General features: G+C 38.8%; 1 long non-coding RNA gene across 1 annotated transcript; it reads left to right on the top strand.

Annotated features, from left to right (window-relative positions):
• Positions 1-198: 198 nt before the first annotated feature.
• On the top strand, positions 199-24114 carry LOC110300277. Its single transcript, XR_002378557.1, has 3 exons — positions 199-514; positions 9486-9896; positions 23228-24114. It is a non-coding gene; the product is annotated as an uncharacterized LOC110300277 (long non-coding RNA).
• The last annotated feature ends 434 nt before the right edge of the window (positions 24115-24548 follow it).

Genomic DNA, 24548 nt, shown 5'->3' on the forward strand with positions numbered 1-24548 from the left:
AAATTATCACAAATTGCATTTGGTATTTTTCTAAACAAGCCCAGGTAAGTTTCCCGAATTTCCTGACACAGGCGGGTTCCTTTCATCGAAGCCATTCATGACTCAGGCTTCCCACAAGGAAAGCCTTGGTCCTGTGGGTTAATCATTAGTTCAGCAGGGTTTCCCATGCATCTTTTCCATCCCAACACTGCGGCTCCTGATTCAGCTCTCCCGGGTTCTGTAACAACAGATGCATCGTGAGACTGCTGCCCACTGCTGCCCACAAAATGTCCTCTCTATAAACTACTATATTATTTATGAATCAGAAAAGTTTCAAAGGCGGCCCCCATCCGACGACTGCTCACTGATGAATTTACAGCAGAGAGACTTTTACTCTCATTTTACGAGCTTCTTGGAGAGGAGGGTTAGTGGTTCAGAGTCTGGATCTGTCCCCTGGTTAATATATCTATTTCTCAGCACCATGTACTCACAAGACCTTGTCATACAGACTGCAGTGACCATCCTCAAGAAACAGGTAATAGTGTATACGTGGCACGCGAGAAAAACAGTAGATTGATAAAAAAAAAAAGAGGGTTTATAAACATTGTGTTCCTGTGCCAGATATTACAAGATCAAATGTGCTTCACTTCACTTTAACTTACATTCATTATTCTTCTTGGAAAAAAGAAGTTTTCTTTTTCTTCTTCTTCTTCTTCTTCTTCTTCTTCTTCTTCTTCTTCTTCTTCTTCTTCTTCTTCTTCTTCTTCTTCTTCTTCTTCTCCAACCCAGTAAGTAAACGGCATGAATGGGAATCTCTTGCAATTGAATTTGACATTTAGGATTGTTGGTTTGAAAGTCAGGTAGGAATAACTGTGGGAAAAGAATGGCATGCAACTCTACATATTGAAATGTGTTTGATCCCTCTTCGTTCCTCAGATTATTTCCATATTCTAAATAGAAGCAGCTTTCTGGATGTGTGCAGTAGACACAAAGGTAGCTCGCACTGCTGGGCTTTAAGTAGATGTAGGAAAAGACAAGACGAAAATCAAACAAAGCAAAAGTTCCCACTAAAACAAGTCCTAAAAAAGGAGCCTTGTCTTGCCTCTCCACCTCTTTTGCCACAGAGCCACATGCACTGTGATGGCTGTACCACCATCAAGGGCTCTGACAAGAAACACAGAAAGTGTCATCCACCACAGGTGTTGGGGTGGGGGGAGGTGAAAATGAGTGTGTGTGTGTGTGTGTGTGTGTGTGTGTGTGTGTAGGGAGAGAGAGAGAGACTGGGCTGGGGGGGTTGGGGGGGAAGTGGTGCTGTTTTTGCAATCCTGCCATCAGAAATGTAACATTGCTTGTGAACTGGGTAAACCCTGCACTGTCCCATCCCTAGCTGTGGTCCTCAGTGGTGTCCCTAACACCTCCATGGGAACTGTGGATGCCCCGGCTGCAGTCACTCTGGAGCAGAACCCAGGAGGGCACAGGGGTGATACTTGCTTCTTGCTTCTCTTGCTTCGGCATTTTATACAAACAACAACTCCTAGAATGAGATTTTCTTCCTTGTGGAATAGAAGCATCTAGAAAACATAATTCCAAGAATCTTAGCCCATTAACAAATGAATAGAACTGACCAAATCACGTGAGTAACAGGAAAGAACTGGAAACTCCGGGAGGGCTGTGTTCACTCCAGCCCTGGGTTTTTTTCCCCCCCAGTGGGAGTTTTCCCTGCTTAAGCTGTGTGCTTGTGTCCCTTCCTAGTGCTTTCTTCCTGTACGGTGTAGCTGTTGGAACGCACACTTACTGTATATGTCTGTTTCCTAGCCCCAGTGCTGTAGCCTTAGACTAAAATGGGTTGTAATCATTAAGAAATCAACACGTTGGATAAAGATGTGTTTAAAAGAATTCTAAACAAAGCTAAAGCAGGGCCATTCTTTACCAGAAGTTTGCTCCTTTTTTTCCCCCTAAAAGTAAATGTTTCAAAATGTAAGCTTTTTAATATACTTGTTGTTAAATTACTATCTTTCCCCCTAAATTGTTGTATGCCTTAAAATGTCCTGAAAAATCATGAATGCTCCTTAAAGATATAGCAAATATTTACAACTGTCTGATACTCAGCTTTGGCTCTGACTTGGGGACAAGTACAGTTTAAATACATAGATAGTTTTATGGTATTTATACATTAATATGGCTTTCACATGGGACCTAATTTTATGTAAATGTTATTCAGATTTCAGTCGGGAGTTTTCGAGGAGAGGTTAAAGGGTGTTTCTCCACTCAAATTAAGCAGTGACAAATATTATGACTTTTAAAATTGTTCTAAATGGCTGTGTTTGTTTACTAGGCTTGTGTTTATACAAAACATTTTAACTCTTTAAATGAAACCTAATTTCGTGATGAAAGCTTCAGTCAGAAAGTAGACCCGGGAATCTCATAAATTCAATATTGTGTTCTTTGTAAACCCCCTTTCGTGAGTTTTGTTTAATGAAATAAATAGATTATTACATTTAGAAAAATTAAGGAGAATGAAAATTAATCCAAAGGTTTAGATTATGTCCCCAAATGTCTTACCTTATAAAAATTATCCTGAAGATTTGTGCTTAAAATGTGTTTTTAGAGAAGTAGTTTTAATGTTTAAGGAGAACATACATTTTCTTAAAATATACATTACAAGTAGAGGTAAATAGGCAAAGACTATCTTCGTGTTCAGAAATTACTTCAGAAAATGTTGTTTTGCGGTGAGACAGGGAAAGATCAGTAGTGTCCTGGAAAGCCAAGCCGCTCTTCTGCTATCTGCTATCTTTATGCCTGTGGTCAGGGAAGTGAAGGAACAAGGCAGGCTCTGGCTGAAACCCTTGCTAAAAATTCAGAACTGCACTTCAGAATCAAGTATTAATAGAATAAACTTAATTTGGTTTCCCACAAGAGCAGCTGCATTTCTATTTAATTATGGGTTTTCAACAGTAGTAATTTTTCCTTGACCTACTCAATCTCAAAAGTCAGGAAATTGCTTCTTTTTAAAAGCTGACAATGGCCCGGTATGTTTCCAAAGGGGGGGGGGGTAAAAAGACAAATTACAGAAAACCATTAGTTTAAACATATTTAAATAGCTAGAAAGAAGTTTGGACAGAAAACTTGGTGAAATATTAAGAAAAGTTGTACATTGATTGTATTGTATGGTAAAGCATATATGTTATGAGATTATAATATTTTTTAAAGTAAAACAAAAAAATGTGTTGAATGATTATAAAAAGCCAAAATGCATTAAAGATGACTTAGTTCTTGCTCTTTGGTAGGAATACATAATTGTAAATTTAGATATTTCATCTGTATCATGTGTGCCAGATGAACAGAACAAGGTATTTTGAAAGAGGAAAGTTTAGCTTATGAAGAAGCAATGGGTAGGGGTAGCAAGATAAGCGTACAGTTTACAAGGAGGCTGAGGGAAACCCAGGAACATGGGGCAGGGACTTTATTGGGAAATAAAGGAGAGAGATGTTTTTGATTTAAATTGTTAAGTGTCGATGAAAAGTGTACATATATTTTCTCTGAATGGAAATTAAAATAATTTTGGTTTAATAAGACAAATTTAATTCAAAGCAGAGGGGTTTTGAAAATTAAAAGAGATTTTTATATACTATGTTTTTGTCGAAATATTTAGCTTCTTTTGTGGCATGTGAACAATTTGAACAATTTGAGGCTTTGAGATTTTAACTGATGATAGAAAGAAAATTTTAATAAAATTGCAATTTAATTTTATCATGTTCCAAATACTTTTTTTCTTAATGTGTTCACTGAGATTTCTTCTGATTCATACATGGAGTTAAGATTCTTAAAAAGGAGTTAAACCTGGGGAAAGGATTTTTTTTTAAGTCTTAGTTATTAATCACTTTCTTTTCATCATTTTGGTAACGACAGAAATGATATCTTCATAGCAAAGCATGGTTTCAATACTCAGGTTAATGAAAGGGACCAAGTTACAGAATCTAAGCCGTTGGCACCAGCAGGAAGTCAAAGGAAGCTTTTAATGAACATCAGGACTCTTGAGAGACTTAGTACTTTGATCTCTGCGAATTTTGATAGAGTTGATATCAATCAGATGACCCAGAAATCCCTTCTAAGTGCAAAAACTCACGTTGCCCTAGAAGGTGGAGGTTCGAATTACTGTAAACTTTACATGGGGGCACCCTCCACAGTCAGTTTACTGTATCCCTCAGAATGCCAGTGAGCAGTAGGTTGTATAGTTTATTTAAGAAAGTACCTCTGTAGCACTCTACCATCCCCTGTGAGCAAGGTCAGGGTGGCACCAACAGGTTCTTCAGAGACAAAGAATTAAAAATGATAACTTTTGAAAAAAAAAAAAGGAAAAAAAAGAGGCCCTTTATATTCCTTCCTGGGATACTGGGATACAAGCTCATGCAAAATGATTTTTTTTAATCTTGAAGGTATGAAAATCTAAATAAAAAAATAATCCAGGTTTACACCAAATTTCCTAAAAATTATCAACCCTTAGCTGTACCTGACATCATGCTGCACAGCCCCCATTCACTGCACTAAACTATGCAGTGTGTCAGGGACATGATAAAGGAAGTCCTCCCAAGGGGGACTGACCACCAATCTGATTAGTGCAAGCATGTTTGTCCTACTTTGTTGAGACAATAAAACTAAAGATTCACATGAAAATAGGCCCTTGGGGTAATTGGACCGGGAATCGGATTCTATTTTAAAAGTTAGGATTAGGGTTACTAGCTGTAGTGAGCACTTGAGCAATATGTGCCTTAAAGTTAGGGCGTTGGGGGGAGATGGGTAAGATACGCTTTGAATTCCTTCTTTACACATGCTTTTGTTTCAGCTAATTGTTCCTGTATTGCCTACCTGTGTCATATGCCCAGCTTTATAAAAAAAAAGTTATACATTTTGACACCTACACAGGAGGCCATTAAAGTCTGTCTAGAGAAGAATGAGCCTTCTCTAGACAGTGGCGATGCAAAGCAATGGAATCGTCAGAGTGAGATTTTTATGTTCTACCAATACAAACGGGAGCTGTAGAAAGGCCATGATCACTGAATAATGGTGGGGATTCCAAAATAAAGAAAGACTCTCTCCCTGCCACACCCCACATCAAAACAAGACCAAAGACAAGCAGGAATGAAGAGAGCCAAAGAAACAGCGAGAAGTGTGGGCCATCTACCCCCTCACAGGAGGCTTGCCACAAATGTCTCCTCGGAGAACACGAGAATTCCCAGTTCTTGCTTACTCCACTTTGTAGCAGCGAAAACCATATAAAGTCATCATTAAAATGTCAAGGCAATGAGGAAAGGGCCCCAGCAAGCGAGTGCATAGCATCTAGGTCAGGGCAATGTATAAGCTTAGCCAGACAGCAAGGAGGAAGCCTGGTGTAGGAAAGGAGAAAGGTGAGCAGGGCAAAGGGACAGGTGACAAATGTGGTGGAGAATTCACTGCTTTAACCCCACTAAGCAGCTATCCTCCCCAGTTCTTACCTTTAGTCCTCATACAAATGAATGTGAAAACTGTCATCCACAGCCCCTGAAGACGGACTTTATGACTTCGTGGTTGCAGGTTTACTGTGAAGGCCACATTTGCTCACCTCTATACCTGCCACTCAAAACCTCTAGGGTTTGTGGTGTTACAGCGTTGGCTACTGGTGTCTCCATTTTATTATTGTCTTCTTCATTTGCTGGCAAGCTGTGGCTGGCTGTCCACTGGGGACCTGTGGACTGAACTAGCTGAATTCTAGCTGCAGCAGATTGGCTTAAACCTTTCCCTTGTGGGTTCTTGTCATGAGTCTCTAAGATAAGATAAAAATAATTTTTTTGTGTGTCTCTGTGTACTTTACTAATTCATTCAATGAAAGATTCTCTGAAAGAGGGCCTAATATGGCTGCTTGACAATGAGATCGTGTGGGAATGACTCTGGAAGTCTAAGCCAGGAGAGCAGAGGCTATTAGGGAGGGCAGGCTTGAACAGGTCTGGAGATTAGACTAGGTAGCAGGCTCCAGCAGCTGAAGCTAGTAACCAGCATCAAATATATGGCTAAAGGCAAACTCAAAGATTAGATACAAGATCTAGAAAAGATTATTTAATCTTAGGAATGGCTGTTATTTTAATACCAATGCAGTAGCTACTATTGTTTTAATAGAAATAACTATTATTGTTGGTTAAGCTAATATGAAGTTAATGTTTTTCCTGATAGGATGAGCTCTCAGATGTGTCTCATATGAAAAGATCAGAATTTGGGATTAATTTCTGAATGATGTAAAAATATTTCAGCTCGTAATTCTCTTCCTGTATTTGTGTTCTTTTGACTTTATTATGCTGAGAAAACTCGAAGCAGCTGCTGCTGTCTTCTCCCCCACTCTTGTCACGCCTCTTCCCTCTCCTTTCTGCCCCAGACGCTGGCTCACCTCCAGAACCATGGGACGGTTCACCATTGGGCCTGCATGCAGCTAGGGACGGAGGTGTGTGACATCCCTCTTAGTTCCAAATTCTTCCTAGTGCCTGAACTTTAATCAGCTTGAGTTTCATAGCATACTTTGTCATAAGAATATTTTTAAAAGGCATAAAGGTTGGTAATAATTTTATAAAATGAAAAAAAACCTTAGTTGTCGCAATAATGTTTGTAAGATAGGTCTGATATTCTTATTCATTTGACTTATAATTTCAAAAAAATTAGGTTCATTTCAAATAGTATTTTTTAGTTTGAAAAAAAAAAACACCTAACTTTGAACATTAAGCCTTTACATTTTGCTCTCAGATCCAGCACCCTCCAGTATTTGGATAATGCTATAAAAACAAAATCCTCACCAAACTACAAAAGCAGAGAGACCTGGCTTCATTCAGCTGTCGCCATGGAGCCAAAAACTTGGTCTTGTCACATGAAATTTTATAGTTTCATACGTCACCATCTTGATGTGGTAGTTTTATTGACTTTTCAGATTGTTTTTTTGTTTAATTTCTAATAAGAAAACATTCCATAAAGAGGAATTTTATTATTTAATATTTGCGGAAGAAGAGGATGTGAAAGGAATCTCTCCCCATTTACCCCTTGGAACTCCTCAGTGAGTCAGAGTGGATTCAAAACCAAACGTGTTCTTATGTCACATTGCCATGGAAATGTGGCTTTTGGAACTGGGCAGAATGGATCCCTTCCCAGATAGGAAAATTGTCATTAGAAGAATAATAGAATGCTCTTAACAGCACGTGACATCTCCAGCTTTCTTTTCCTTTGCCTTGCATTCCACACTGCAGTAATATCTTTAATGTCAGTGGAATGACCTTTCAACAAATTAATAACAACAACAAAAACAGAAAACAAAAATAAAAACAAAACAAAAAAACCCACCACCACCAAAAAAGCCCTTGCTAAAAATAGCAATAATTATAATTTGGAATTAAATGGACATCTTTTGCTACTAATATATTTTTATAATATGAAAGCAAAGGCATAATCAGTATTTCTGGACTTTCTCCATGATGTCTCTGTCTCTCTCACACACACACAGTGCACGTGCATGTGTGCGTGGTGTGTGTGTGTGTATGTGTCTTTTGTGGAAAGGTACCTTTTACCTTTGGCAAAATTTAGAAATTTGAAAAAGAGGAATGAAGTTTATACAAGTTGATCTTCAACATAGGATTGTATGACTATTACTCACACATTTTATTGACAGATTGGATTTGTATTCAATTGATATACCTCTTGATTTTCTCTAGCAGTAAACATTGGTAGAGGAAAAAAACATTGTCCTGGTAGCAAGCTCCTGAGTGCAGTTCTGGTTGATACCTGAGTGAGAAATCTAATCTCGGGAGAGAGAAGCGGCTCAGAGACCTCTTTGTGTGAAGCATCTCAACATATTGCTGCCTGTTAGAGCGTACTGAACACATACACGTCTGTTTAGTAATATTTTGGGGAGCTGAGACTTAGGGAAGAAAAGGCTGTAGTATTTTTCCTGTTAATTCTAGAGCTTCCCAAGGTTATTTATTTATTTGTGCTGTGATGAGCACACATTATTTGTAATGACAGTTTCAGTGTAACATTCTCTTTTTTGTTTAGCTGTGGTTTTTAGACCTTTGAGTTTTCTTTCCTTTAGCTTTTGGGAAAACCAAATAAGTGCAAGTTTCCTCCAAGACACCTCATGAAAACATTTTTTTTTTAAAGAAAATGAAGAGTGAAACGAGTCTATATTTATTTGGAAGATCATCTGACTACTGCTAAATGGAGTATCTCAATCTGAAAGTGAAATCTGTTTCACTGCTAAAAATTGCCAAGAGTTTTTTGACTAAGATTTGGGAATCTGCAGAAAATGTAAAAGTTTTTTTTTTCTACAATAATCTGTTCAGTGAACAAGCTGTGAAAAATAGTTCTGTATTTTGTCCATGTGATGGAGCAGACGGTGAATTTCCATTTTAAAGAACGATATGAGTAGCTTCTGGCATCCTTCTCTATTGCCTTACTCCAATCTCCTTACACTGAGTTACAACAATGCAGTTTATTATTTCTTTAAAGAAAAAAAAACATGGAATTTTCCCCCCACAGATAGCTCAGCTCTCTCCTTCTATCTGGGATCAGAGTGGAGGGCGCTTTGAAGCCTTATCAAATGGGCCTTAAAATACCACAGAGTATTAGGAAGACACCATTCTCTGCAGTTAATGCTTTGCACTGGAAGGGCTTTAGAAACAATTTATGGTTTCTTCCCAAGCATATTATTTTGAGGTAGGTGGTCCCATAATGAACAGCTATTATAAACGGTTAGAGGATAATTTTTTTAAAAAAGGTATAATTATGATTCTCATACAGACATAAAGTGAACATGTGTTAAAGATTTTATTTAATTCATTAATTAATAAGGGAAGCAGTAAGATGTTACAACCTGCTTGAAGGAAAATTCAAATTCACAGTCACACAAACAGGCAAATAAAGAAGACTGATGTGGGTTTGCAAATAAGGCAAGGTTGGCCAGTATTTAAAGAGCAAAGGGTGATGGGATTGCTTTCTTCAGGACACACCCGCTTTGTGTTCTTGTGGGGCTGAATGCTTTGCATTACTAAGTCCCTAAAACCTGAAGAGATGGAAAGTAGCTGAAAGACAATGGAAGGCAGAAAGGCCTGAAGGGCTTGCTAGACAAGGGCCCTTATTTTGCTTTATTTCAAAGACTACACAACTTCTTAAAGATCCAATTAAAAAGTCCTTTGCCCACTCAAAGGAATCACTTTTGCATCTGGGTTAGTAGGACAATATTTAATTTACAGTAGGCCCACATGTGTTGAATGGATGAAATTGCTCTTATATCTTCTACCAAGCACTTCTCCAACAACCCAGGAAGAGAAATGAGTATTATTTTGTCCTCCAATTTTAAGCATGCCAAAGATTCTGAAAGAAACTTGAGGCAACTGTAAGGGCGTGGTGCAAACTTTCTCCTTCATCTAAAGGTTTGTTCTTATAGAGAAGTGGAGCCCTCACCACTCAATAACGAAGCTTTTATTGCTTGACCATTACAGTGACTATCAAGAGATTAAAATGCAGAGTTGAGGAGCCCAGTCCCAAGTGATACATTTACAGTACAACTGCTGTAACTGAGTTTCATGGATCATTGCAGAAGAGGAAGTGGAAAGATTTTAAGAAGCAGAGGAATGGAGTTTGCTGGGAGATTGTGACTCTGAAAATGTCAAAACTTATGATCATAAAGTCTCAACAACATGGATGCCTGAACAAGACCTGAATACTCATGGTACCAGTAGACATCCTAAAGTGGATGGAGGAAAGTTCTGGAAGCCTCAATCTTCACAAAGAACTCTAGGGAAGTAATGAATGCTGAGAGTGGGAGAAGAAGCGCTCACCAACTGAACACTCACTACCAAGGAGTCAGCACCACCAAACACACATACAAGTAACACTATGCATAAGACTGGGTGGGTTGTATTTATATATATATATATATGCACACATACACACACATATATATGGAATGTATATATTTAGGAATAGATCTATATCAGGAATATATACATATAGGAATAGGTCTATGTCAGGAATATACACACACAGATATATGGAATATATATATATATACATATATATATGAAATATATATATGGAATATATATGTATTTAGGACTATATGTATTAGGACTGTATATGTATTTAGGACTATATATATTAGGACTATATATATATATATGTATGTGTATATATATATATATATATATATATATATATATATATATTTTAACATTTAAGAAAAAAAAGGCCATAGTTTAAAAAAGAGCAAGATAAGGGAATATGTTGGAGGGTTTTTAGTGAGGAAAGGGAAGGAGGAAATGACGTAATTGTATTACAACCTAAAAAAATATTTTAGAAATTTTTTTCCAACTAATAAGTATCTAAGAAAGAGTAGAAACAAACACAGGTGATCCTGAGTAAAGTGTGCATGGTGTTTCTAGTCTCTCATGGAACCACTGTGAATGCTAGTGGGTGAAATCAGCATTAAATAGGCAGAGGAGCTAGAGAGGGCTGAGTGGTTCTCAGTACTTGATATTCTTGTGGACCCAGGTTTGGTTCCTAGTACCCACATGATGACTGGTAACTGCTTGTAACTCTGCTTCCAGGAGATCCAATTCCCTTTTCCTGGCCTCCATAGGCTCTTACATGCATGTGGTGCACATACATATACTTAGGCACATATACATATACTAAATAAATAAGCTGCTGAAGAGTTAGTGACCTTAGAGTATATAGGGCAACTTTCCAGTTCCCTGCATATTATGCTGGCTTTGGGTTATTACAGGACATATTTAGCCAGTAGTTTGATTTTGATATTGACTGCGCTGTCCTTAGAATTTATTTTTGATTAGCCTTAAGTTAACTGGGTGATGATGTCAGGAACATTGATTCAGATTTTTCAGGAGAGCTCTGATGTCCAAGACTTCTGTTTCCTGGAATTCTGTCATTGTTACTTCCTCCTTTGTTACTCATCAATAATTGCATTGCTCTCAGTAATCTCTGTGCTCAATGGGAGAGGTAATATTTCTTAATGGCTTTATACTTCTACATATTAGTGGGGCAAAGACTTAAAAGACAACTTTTGATGTGCTAGTCTATGAAAATTTTCATAAGGAAATACAAGTTTAAGACAGTAGAGTCAGCGGGCCGTGGTGTCGCATGCCTTTAATCCTAGCACTTGGGAGGCAGAGGCAGGTGGATTTCTGAGTTCGAGACCAGCCTGGTCTACAGAGTGAGTTCCAGGACAGCCAGGGCCACACAGAGAAACCCTGTCTCAAAAACAAAACAAAAAATGAATAAAAACAAACAAACAAACAAACAGGACAATAGAGTTTCCAATATGGACTTTGAAAGGCCAAATGAGATACTGTTATATTGTAGGGTCAGGTACTTGAACAAATTATTTATGGTCCCATTATGTTATCTTATAATTTATGAAGTATTTCCATGCACTTTATTTCATTTAATGTTTATAATAATCCTGTAGATTTTAGCTGTGCACAATAAGTGTGGATTTCAAAGGCATTTTCCCTGCTTCAGGCAGGTTTTCTGTGTGAAGTCCATGGCTAACACAAGTGGTTTGTTCTCCTCAGCTGTTGAAAGGCTGCATGTTGGTCACCACACTGTTAGTGTTGTGGTGGTCCATATCCTGCCTGCAAACAATAAATAGCATGAAGCCCAAACCACAGGCTGATTCAGCTACCAGTTATAGGTGTGGTTTAGAATTTCCTCCTCTCCAGGTTTTGTTGTTCCCACTGGAAAAGTTGGTTCCCTAAACACTCAAGTCTAGACTCTTGTCAGTTTGTGCTTTGTCATCGGGTATTTTCAGATGCAATACAATTAAATGAGAAAATCCAGGACACTGGTTAACTATTACTGTTTATAACTCTTCATTACAACACTGTGTGTTTGGGAATGATAGCTGGGCTTTGTAGAAACTGTGTGACTTCAGGTAAGCATGCAGGACTACCTGGTGATACCCAATCTTAATATATAGCAGGACTTTGAACACATGACTTAATTTTCTAAAGTGCAAAGAAGACTGCTTTCTGTTTAAGGAACAGAGGCTCTGTGGAGATTGGGTGCAGCCAAGTATTCTTAGCTAAAATATATTATTTAAATGTGAAGCATTATTACGAAGAAAAGGAATAAAGGCCATGAGTTATGTTATGATTAAATTTGCTTTTAAACTCTTGAACCTGAAAGGCAGAATAAGCCCACACTTATATATCATTTTGCAGACTGTAGCTGTCCATCTCAAAAGTGATTTTTGGATGGATTTTTATTAAATAGATGAATAAATGTCATGAAAATATTTCCAACTTGCTTTATTCTTCCTGGACCAGTAGATACAAATTTCTGTGACTCAAGGCATGCAGAGAACTAATTTAGAAATGTCCTCAAACAGCAGTGAGTTTAAATTCTAATGCACTAATGCACTGATAACATTCTAGGTGTGTGTGTGTGTGTGTGTGTGTGTGTGTGTGTGTGTGTGTGTGTGCATGCTATATATCCACATGCATATGCTCATGCTTTTGAGTACTGTTCTGTGTTGGCCGAAGGTTGGCACTGACTGTCCTTTAGCACAATCCACCATAGTTATTGACACAAGTCTTTCACTGAACCTGGAGCTCACTGATTTTACTGGCCAGACAACATCTGGGAGTTTTTTTGTGTCTTTACCTCCCCCGTGCTGGGAACACAACCTTGCAGCACTAAACCCAGATTTGTATGTAGGTATTGGTAAGCAGGTCTCGGGAGCTCCTCTCAGTTGAACAGCAAGCACTTCATAGATTGAGCCCTAGTTTGGAAATCTATAATGTTAACGTATTTCAAAAAACATTTCCCACCCCCCTTGTTATTTCCTTGTGCTGAATTTTTATTTTTGTTTGTGTTTTAGTTATGTTGAACCTTGCCTGTCTAGATGCATCTTTTTAGGAACCAATAACTTCTCCACTATGATCATATAACTCTTGGTTCTACCATACAATCCTGTAACTGCCCGTTTAATAGTTGACACTTTAGAAGAGGAAGTAAGCTTTGGCACCAATTTGTGTTATGGGATGGCAAGGAGCTCAGTGGGGGAGGTGCTCACCAGGAAAGCCGGATGACACATTGATCTTAGAATCCACGTAGGGTGGAGGAAAGAGCCGAACCTGCAAAGGTTTTCTCTGACTTCCACACACATTGCGTGTGGCCATTCATGCATCACTCACATACATAGTAATGATAATAAATAAAGAAGAGTTTGAATTTGTTACTTTCACATTTATTCTGGAATTTAGAATATAGTTGTTATTCAATCATTTTCTATTAATTAGAGTAAAACTAAGTTAAAATTTAGATTTGCCATTGCTAAGCACAGTGCATGCAATAACTTGTTGCGTTTACTTAAATTCAGTTTAGTTGACACATACAGCTTATGTCCACATTAATACGAAGAATGAAAAAATGAGTATTGTGCTCTCTTCCCCTCTGCCTTTTATACATTTTTGATTTTATGGTGAAGAAACGATGAAATAAACTTCCATTTAAGCCTTCTTCCATGTGCCTTCCTTTTACATGATTCTGGTATTATATAGCACTGTGCTACATACTTACTATTAAGAGTGGCTTCTATTAATCATGTGTGTAATTTAACTTATTTTGTGTTTATTTCTGCGTGTGTGTGTGTGTGTCTGTGTGTGGGTGTGTGTGTCTGTGTGTGGGTATGTGTATGTGTGAGTGCAGTGCCCACAGAGCCCAGAAGAGGGCATCAGATCCTTGAGAGTTATTAGCAGAATTAGAGGAATTTGTTAGTGTCCCAATGAGGCAGGAACTGAATTTAGGTCCTTAGAAGAAGAACGAGGAATCTTAACATCTGAGCTGTTTCTGGGCCTCTTTTTTGTATTCTTAAGGCAAGATGCTTGCTCTAGAGTGCAAATCCTTCTTATCACAAAACACACTGTGAAAGGCAGCAGGCAAGATGCTTGTTCTGGGATGAATGCAAATCCTTCTTATCCAAGAGCACATTGCGATTGATAGCTTACTATTAGTAAAGGCAATGTGCTTTGCTTTACCATCCCATATGCTGTGTTTCCTGTACATGGGACACAAGCCCTTTGTAGCTCAGACACCAGCAGTGACACGGCTGAAACAGAATCCATTACCTGTGCAACCACACGAAACACAGACTCAGAATGTATGTGGGGAGATGAGTTACCAGAACTCTTCATCTTTAATGTTTCTGAAAAGTCTATTCTACAAATTTAATTTGAGAACCACTGCTCTAAATAAATAGCAAAATGTCTTCAGAGCATTTTCAAGACATAGGATAAAACCTGTTTTTTCTTCTAATTTTCTAGAAAAAAAATGTGAAACTATACATTTCACAGGTTCCCACTAAAGTGAGAGATCTAGTAATAGTTTTGAAGTGAACATAAATGCTCCTGTAGTTTAGGTTGTATTTTCCAGGTTTGTAATGTCGCACTACCAAATGCAAACAGCAGAAGCCTGCAGATGTATACATTAACTTAGAGCGCTTTTTTAAATGTTAGGGAAAATTTCCTGTGCTCTCTCACACCCTCACCAAGTCCAAATAAGACCCGCACTTCCTAATTAACCTAAGAAAAGCAGCACAGGTGTCGAAATGAGGCTTAGGAAAGCTGCGATTGTGCAGACCAAGGAGCTTTCTGGGAGGTTGCGATAAAGTTTTACTACAAAAAGCAAAATCTCTCTGATCGTTGAATTTTCTTGACTCCTGATGGTGGGTAGTGTTTGGAAAGAGACTATGGAAATGGACTATGATGGTTCTCAAGTGTGGGGACACTGTGAAGACAGCCCTGTGGCCGGAGAGTCCAGATGAAAAGGGTTAACTGTGGTGGGAGGTACATGGATTGCATCGTTATTGCTGGTTAGCCATGAGCATATGGAGAAACACGAGATGAGGAAACTGTTCCTTGGTCAGGAAGGCTTGGGAGTTTGGGTAGGAAGACAGGACACTGAGGGGCTTTGGTTCACAGTGGTTTGCTAAGGAGTTAGGAAGCTGGAGCTATCACTGTTTGCTAATGATCTATTTCTTCTGAAGAGTAGAATGTAGTGATTTTCATTGATCACACTTATGATGCAGTGATTTTGATTGATCAAACCAGAGCTCATCCGTAACGGATCCCTTGGAAACTGCCTAGCCTAGGCTTCTTGCCATGTGGTGAGAATTAGCCAATCACTTATGAGTATAAGTGACATGCCTCTCCAGGCTGACGCCTAAAGGGGTAGTGGTGACATTGCTATGTGACCTTCTGCTTCATAAACTTAAAGGAGCTTTGGCTGAGAAGATGAATCTACAAAACCAAAGGCATCTAGGGTCTTGGCAGGCCAGTGTAGAGAGGACACTTCTCTGCAGTGTTACTTGAACTTAGGTCCAAACAAGGGAAAGCATGAATGGTGTTAAGCCATGGAGGTTTGGGGGACTCTTTGTTGCTACTGCATAGCATGGTTGAACTTATTAGTAAAATAATTTACTAACACAACCTTGACTATCTTGAGTTATAATAACTGAGATTGAGTTATAATAGCCGAGTTCCAATAACTCATGTGGTAAAAGTCTGTCTGGGTCAGGAAAATGAATTATTTCTTTGTAACCACTTATTAGTTTGCCCAGCCACTCAGCAAAATAAGGAGTATGGATTATATGTCAATGCTGTTCCATGATAGTGGAGGTGTGGCATTGTGGTTTGTAGCATGTTTGTGTGCTATAGAGTTCAAATGGCTCTGCAGGTGTGATATCTGGTTATCGACGTAGTTTAAAACCTCCTGCTCACTCATTACCTGAATTTCAAAATAGCAGTTTCTTAAAGTACTCATACTTTATATATTTGGTAAAGAGAAAAATGAAGATAATATATGTAAAGCCTTTGCCTATGATATGGGGTCCTATCAAACCAACGTTCAATGATGTTAGCTGTTTTCTAAAACCTACTTTGTCTTTTAGCCACTCCAATCCCAGCTGAGAAGGCTATTGAGTCACAGTAAAATTCATCTATATAGATAATTCTGGTATTTATTTTTACTAGCTATATAACAATCACCACAGGTAGCATTTCCAAGCACAAATCTACCATCTCACAATTCTGCAGACTGAAGTCTGAGTTGGCAGGCCAGGATGTTCCATCTCTAGTGTTACAGGATCCAGTGTTGGCTCAAGGATGGTCATCAGGAGTCTGAGGTGAAGGACTGACTCTCAGTTGTTGGTTCCTTGAAATGTAAAGATTGGCATTCACATGTCTTTGCTGGGTGTCTGCTAGCCACCATCTCAGCTCCTGAGGGCTTCATTGTCTGTGTTACTCACATCCCAGGACTTCAAACTAAGTTAGGTATTTCTCAAATTCAGAATTAGAATCCTTGCTTTCCCTTAAACACTCTTGTGCTCTTGGTGAAAATTTTAGCTTTGGGGGGCTCATAGACATAGAGATAACCAACCCAAGATATTTTCTACTTTCTTGCAAAGACCCTTTTTCTAGTCAATGCAGCATCATCGCAGTGTCCAGTGTTGGTCATGTTAACATTTAATTTGCCCTAGACAATTATCTGGAGCCTAAAACATACTTTTGTCTGATCCGATAATACTTGAATGCTTTGTGTGTTCCAAGTGTATCATTTTCTCATGTGTGCGACAGAGTACATTGAACAAGGGAATTCATGGAAGAAAGAATTTATTTTGTCTTATGGTTGCAGATGGAGAGTGACCAGTGTCCGGGAGGCATGGTAGCAAGTGGTAGACATGGTGATGGGAACAGAAGGCTGAGAGATCACTAAGGAGAGAGTATGAACTGGAAGCAGGGTGAAGCTATAAACTTTCAAAGTTTACTCTTGGTGACATACTTCCTACACCAAGACTCTACTCCCCAACTTGCCCAAAGAAAAACACTACTTTGGATCAAGTGTTTAAATACAGCCTACAGGAGATATTACTCAATCAAAGTCCACACCAAGTTTTACATCATATGCCTCTACCCTTCCTGTCCGGTTTCTTTCCACTGAAAGCAAGTTTGTATTTATTATTTTATTTTAAAGATAAGGAAGGAATTTATATTTTAAAATATTCTTGTCCCTAACCAAATTAAATTCTCATAGAAGAAAACAGAAGAGAACAGACTTCAAGCCAGGTTTGTCTGGCCTGATCCCTAAGGACCAGTGAGCTACTCAAAGACCTCTGGTTACTTCACTATGTGCAACCAGTGGCTTCTCAAACTGCCAGTGGCTCAGTCCATATGTTCTATGCTCATAGAGCTGCTTAATTCAATACCTGTGGTCAAAGGCTTGCTCTGGTAGCTTCTGGAAGTAAGAAGTCAGGATGGATGCTGTCTATACTGCAGAGAGATGGCCCTACCTGATATTTCTAGAAAAGCAGCTGCAGACTAGACCTTAGCTAACCACTTCTGTAGGTGTCTAGACACTCATTGGAGTCTTAAAGTTATTGAGGAAAGTGTCTCCAACTTAGAGAACATGAAATTAAAGTGAAGGTTTTAATATACATCAGGTCCCACAGTTAGAAAGTGGCAACACTAGGAATTGAACCAAAGCTGTATTGCTAGGCGTTGGATCCAGGATCTTGATATGCTAGGTAAGCATTTTATGACTGAACTATATCCCCAGTCATTTAATGAATCAATTTGTTACTTTATTGATTGAGTCCCACGGACTTGCTGAAGATGACTTGGAATTGTTTCTGGATCCCAGGCAAGCCTTATAATGTCCCTGCCTAAACCTCTCAAGTAGCCAGGATTATAGTCTGTGCTAGCAGGCTCAGCTCTTTATATTTAAATAGGATGAAGAATTAGTAATTTCTAGATTCTTATGGGTGTTCCCCCATTTTCTAGTGAAGTATACAACCAGAGGGTATGATGTCAGGATAGGGGATGGGGGCCTGTTAGGAGCAACAATGACAAAGTTGAGCTAAAGGGACCTTGTCTTAGGAATAGAGGTATTTCGTAAGTAACCTCTGTCCCTAGCAAGGGAGTCAGGTGGCAGTAGTTGGGGTATCTTGATCCATAATTAGTATACAGTAGACCTAGAGGGGCCTAGAGTCCCCTCTTTGTTATGACTCTGAACACACATTCAGCAACCATTTCAGATGAACCCCTTTTCTTACCCAGAACACTTCATCTGCCTGTGGATGGTTTGTGCCATTATATGCAACCTTTCTTGTTCTCTCTATAGACTACTGTGGTAAGCAGCTGCCTTCCCAACCTTTGTTCTTTTCCCTTTAAAAAAAAATGACGACACCATAATAACACTTACTCCCAAGAATCTGTGCGCATTTTTATTTATTTTTGTTCTGCTTTAGCCTCTTTCCACAAATATCTTAAAAACACAGGCTTACATATGTGACTGTTTTAAAATGCTTTTAAAGAAAGTTGTTTAAAAGTGATAACGAGTTGTAGTTGTGTGCGTGTCGGAGTGTGTGCTCACTCTTGTAGCAGGAGAAGCGTGCAGCTATACATTAATAAAATATAAGAGGAACTTAAATTGGAAATTACACAAGACAAAAGGATGTGTAGACACTTTACAGTGACTGTCACATCCTTGATGGGTTTCTGGCCACTATTGAGTTTGATAATCTATGATGTAGTAGGATATAAATCATGAATCCGGTGGCAAGTTTGGTCATAGTGGCAGAAATGAGTTTAAAGTTTTATGCTACAGATATAATCTATAAGAGTGACTTCTGGGGTATATTGAAACTTTGTTGTGGTGGTTTTATAGAGTTCTTCATAAAGAGGTCGGAAGATGACTATAGATCCTTATGTGTCCCAGCATCCCTTGAAAAGATGTTTTAGCTTAAGGTTGAAAAACAGTGTTGATGAAAATGTATTCTTAATTATTGGGTGGCCAGAAGGGGAGACAAATGATGCTTTCTGCTTGCTTTTTTCCATATTAAAAATAAATATATACATCCAACAATACATTTTAAATATCACATTTTCCTGCCTTTACTCTGACCTGTTGGGTCTTTACTCTGAAAGTTTCCCATAGCTTGAGCTGATATTATTTAACTTATCATCATGTAGACAAATTTGAACTTCAAATTGAAAGAAGGTGCTCTTGTAAGAGTTTATTTGCTTTCATTAATTTAGAAGGAAACTCTGTGTGACAGGAAAGTGTTTTTTAACCCCCTGCCAATTAAAATGCACCCGACAAAATTGTCTTGCGTATAATAGGACTGTAATGCTCAACAGCTGAAGGCTGCCATTTGGAGAACTTTGATGAGGCTGGGGAGAGGCGGAGCCAGCTTCACCTTTTGACAGCAGTAGAAATGTTTTCAAGTTGTAAAGCATGTTCTGGATCGATTCTAAAATGAAAATGTGTCAACTTATTTTGGAATGTGAAGTCATTCAAGTTTACAGTCTCCTTTGTCTAATAATTGTAAATTGCGATGCCTCGCTACTCCTCTTTCCTGACTGGCATGATGAATAACTAGACAACATGGCTGGCCTAGAAATTGCAACAATTCTCAAGCACAGAGAGAGAAGTAGGTTCGGGTTTCTTACTAGACTGTGGGGTTCCGAGCAACATTTGCTCAGTCTTGCTGAGTTCTTTGTGAATTGGAGATTTTATAGGGGCTGTTTCTAAGTCAGTCGAAGGCTCAGTGTTGGTAAGATTTTCAGTGGGGGCTCATTCATTATTTACATATAAGATTCTTACTACAGGCACTTTAAAGAAATCTGAAAACTCCTCAGTAAGCTGTCAAAGATAAAAATCATTCCCACTCCAATGTTCCTGTTCTTGAAGGTCCGTAATTTAATGCATTACCAGATACTTAACACTTAATGATTCAATGACATATTAAAGACCAGTGGTTGATACAAATACCACCAACAGAAGGCAAGATCATTGATTTATACATTTAATAAATAATTTCTGTGTAAAATGCTGGCAGAGCCCTGGAGGTACATTAATGAGCATAACGGACAGGACCCATGCTTCATGAAGTTTACAGGCAAAGAAAGCCAACCTCTCTCTTTATGGGAAGCACTTCTCATTCAGCCTTCTGTGGTGATTTTGAAAATAAAATCTCCAGTCATAAGGCATACTCTTTCAGCTAATGTCAAACTGTATATTTTTAAAATGCTAAATACCCACCAATAATAGCTATATAGTGCATTTTTCCATTTAGGTCAATTAGAAACATAGCAATGATTATAGGCATCTGTGTGTATGATTTCTGTTTCATCAGGTCTAGGAAGTGTTTCCTTGGTTGTAATCTTTTAAGACTAAAGGGGACTTGTTTAACAAGGCTAAAACCCTGGGTCTTAGTTTCCACCTAAACTCAGAAATAAATAGTGAAAAATCCCTTTATCCTTCCTCTGACTTCTCCCAATAACTTCTATTTGATTATATGAGCCGTAGCGGGAAGGATTTCTGTTATCCTGATCATTGTTGCTAGCTCCATAATGAACAGTACTATTGACATGTAGACAAACTTACATACTTAATAAGCTTGTGTTTGTATTTATTATATGCCTTGCATTTGTACTGTCTTGTGTGCGAATCATTCTATTTAATGCTTAGCACAACTCCATGGGGTAATTATTCTTATGCACAGTGTATGGATAAGGCAGTAGAGCATGGAGAGATGACTGAGCTAATTAATGAATCTCAGGAAAGGTGGAGAAAGACTTCACTCCAGCAATGATGATCAGGAACACTTGAGTTAAGAAACCCACTTGCAATAGTTCTAGATCAGGGCCATGGATAGAAAGCACATGTAAGAAAAGGATAAGCAATGTCCCTAGTAAGCAGAGATGCCCTGTGTTTCTGTTTAGTGACCAAGATTCTTCTCGTGAAACTATTAGTGCCTGTCTTCAAGGAGTCATTTAAGATAGTTTTTCTTTCTTTCTTCACACCCTGATTTATTAGAATTTGAAATTGGAAAGTTTTAAATATAGACAATCATGGCTAGAAAAATAAAATAACTGGTCTGGGAATATAGTTTGGTGGTACAGTTTTATCCCTAGTATGCAAAAGGACCAGGCTTGCTCTCAGCACCTAAAAATACCATAAAAGCATGGGCATAATCACAAAATTGCGTTATTACAAGGCTAGTAGTCACCTCAAATATTTGGTAGGCAGTAGTAATGAGAAAGAATTCTCTAACATTGTTTTTTTACTTCTCTCTCTCGACCCAAGCTTTTGGCTGACTTCTGACTTTATGTTTTGTGGCAATAGGTAGTGCTGAATACAACACGAACACGTGGATAGAACAGAAGAGTTAGCCGGGACTCTCTTTGTAAGAAAGAGCTTTACAATAGGATGGGACTGTGATATCTCTTGAAAAGAAAGTCTCCTCTCAGTTTGAATAAGATGTATTTGGGGACACATAATGCCTTCATTTGCTGGAAAGAGAATGCTCACATATAATGGCATAACAAATTGTGAATTTGGACCTGAAAGTAGAAATGTACTATGATACCCTGAGAATGTAGCTTTGCATACATTACCACACTATTGGCTGAGAAGTAATGAGTAGAAAACTGAACATTGATACATGAATTCATGAACAGTGGGCAACTCCTTGAAGCTCTGTCTACATTCACGCACAGGCACATGTATGCATGTATACAATGAACGTAGTTAGCGTCTGGCAATCAGTTTGAGGTTTTAAGTATGGTACTGCACAGTTCTGTTGTTCCAGACAAGTTGCTTGAAACTGAACAAGGTGAGACATATACTACTCTGTTCTAAAGCTGGGTTTGCCTGCAGGGAGAGATCACCTGTTGACTGCCTCTGGAAACGTCAAAGGCAGTGCATTTAGATTGCAGCGTGACATGAGCATTTAAGAGGCTCTGTGGCTAAGCATATTTGGATGTTGCCCATGTTGGTTCTTTTGTGGGCCGTCCCATGTGGGTGCTGGGAAATGAGCTTCTGTGCTGTTTAAGAGCAGCAAGTGCTCTCAACCACTGAACCCTCTTCTATAGAGCCCCCAGTACTGGTGCTTTAAAAACATCCGCATATGTTTCCTGCCACAGAGGCTAGAATTGCAATGGATTTGAGGTCATCTGGCGATGGGGAAGAGGAGTCAGATTTTAGGACTTTTTTTTGGATAGAGAATTGAGGTGAAACAATCATTAACATTTATGAAGCCTGAGGGGGGGAGCAGATTATTTCTGAATGAGAGTTCCAGAGGTCTCCTGTGGCCCTGCAATGAAGTACTGGGCTTCTGGTCCATTGACTTTCTTGCCATGAACTTGTGCTTCAGTGTTTAAGTAGCACCTTGTCCTGCCATAGATGGGGGTTGGGGACATATTAATATCAGGGACTGTTTAAACAAGGCAATAAAACCACAACACTCGACTTTAACTAACCCGGCTTGCAAGCTAATCTTAAGGAGGCCCAGTTGGAGGACGCTTGTACATTAATTAACTCTAATAGCAAGGAGGGAAGGGAGGGGAATGAGGTTGAAAGGCATTGTTAAAAAAAAAAAAAGCTAAAGAACTCATGCTCAATTTCCTTCTATCTCTTTTAAAGGTGTTTAACACTCGTCCAATTTGGTCAAATTATGGTCAGGACAGCAAGAGAAACCAGTCAGCTTTAAAAGACAGAGTGTGTGAGACAGGACATGATTACTTTGCCCAATCCCCACTTTTTTTTTCCTTCTAAAAGAGACAAAGGGAAATACTTAAGAACCAATAGTGACAGCGACAGCAATCATTGAGTTGCAGGGTACCTTTGTCTCTGGGGGGCACGCAGTAATTTTTTCATGTCTGCCACTGAGTGTCAAACCTTTTCTTTTCTTCTTCTTCCCATTCTGGATGGCCAAACTGATTATCTAAAATAGAAAATTAGCACACAATGGGCTTACTCTGAGATACCCCTTATGCAACTAATGGCAAAGCTTGTTAATTGGTTGTAAATGCCAGCAGGTTGCCAGGATAATACTTCAGAAATAAGCGGGTATTCTGATAATTACAGCAATCTTCATCTATAAAAGCTTAAGTAGATGAAGTAGTGGCTGGCTTAAAACCAAGATTTATCCCGCTGCACTCACATTAAAAGAAAAAATAAGACGAAAACAGTAATGTAACAAAACAATTATATAGCAGGAAGCTTTGTAGGTTTTCTAGATTGGGAAAACTCAGAAAGTAAAACAGAGCTGTAATAACCAGTTATGGAAAAATAGGCCATTTACATTTGTGTATAATTAAATAGTAGGCTATGCAATTTCACTTTTTAAAGTAAACTGCCTTTTCCTTTTTTTTTATAGGGCAACGTAGCCATAATTGCTGCATTAAAGCTTTAATGAAAGAAAAAAGCCGCAGATCAAGATGACATGCAACGTCTACATTTGCACCGTGGCGCTCTGCTTGTTTAGTAATGGGAAGCTACTGAGGAGATTAAAATTGCAGAATTCTTCATAGTTTGTTCTGAAATTGCTATAGGAAGATCATTCGGGGTCTAAAATACACACAATTTATTTTTCCACCTTCAATTTGCAAGAATTTAATGGCTTTCCTAACTAGTAGGTGGTTGGAGATATGCTTTATATTGAAGAGAAAACTACTTCGGATCATAAAAATGATCAGAAGTGAGTGGATCAGAATTTTAAACCTCCAGCGATTTCCGGAGTGTGTTAGAAGATTGCCCAAGTATCATACTATAGTTTGTGCTTACTTGCTGTGCTATAAGAAGCTGCTGGCTTCAAAATATCAACAGGTTGGTTTATAATATTGTATTTCTATGTTTTTCAGTTTCCTTTTTTTTTAAAATCACCTCCAATAACATGAGGAACTAGTATAGCGGACAGCTCCTGTACAGAGGTAATGCTGGGCCAGCTGCTAACTGACTTGTAGGGCAATTTAGGTTGCTTGTATGTTTGTTTTTTTAATAGCTTCCAACGATGTCCTTTCTTCTAAGTTTGAAGTTTTCTTCATATCTTAACTCCACATAGGTTGGCCATGTTTTCTGCAAACCATTCCTGGCAAATAACGTCCGCAGAGACCGAACCCTTCAGCATGTGTCCCAGCTCTGAACAGTGGGAATAAGCTAAACACAACAGCAAGAAAGTAACAAGATCCTTAGTAGCAGGGGCTAAGGGAGAAGTAGCCATATATTTACATGCATGCTATTTGTGTGAACTTTGCCTCATTTTGCAAAAAACGGACAAGGCAACAGCAACTCTTCTGAAGAGAGAAACTTGAGGAAGGGACCCTGTGAAGGCCTGGCTTCTTGGCTTTTGGATTTCTCACTTTAGGAAAGCTACACTTGCTTCACGGTTTTGTTTTGGTGTTTGTTTCTCGCGGGCTTGATAAAATGCATCTTTCTCCACGTACGGTTCTCCTGGAATGAAAAACTTCAAGTACACAGCCTTCTGGCATGGCTGGCTTTCTCACAGAAGTAAGAATGTGCTGTTGGCATGGGGGCTGGAGCCGCGGGGTAAGCACAGCCCGCAGAAATCCGCACAAGTGCTGGGGCGGAGCAGCCTGGTCTCTCAGAGCATCACAGCTACTTCTGGGAGAGTGTTACCAAGGAAGGAAGCAGAGGGAAGGGATTAGGATGGGCTTCAGAAGACACACAGAGGCTAGAAA

The sequence above is a fragment of the Mus caroli genome, chromosome 1, assembly GCF_900094665.2.
Source record: "Mus caroli chromosome 1, CAROLI_EIJ_v1.1, whole genome shotgun sequence".
Lineage (NCBI taxonomy): Eukaryota > Metazoa > Chordata > Mammalia > Rodentia > Muridae > Mus > Mus caroli.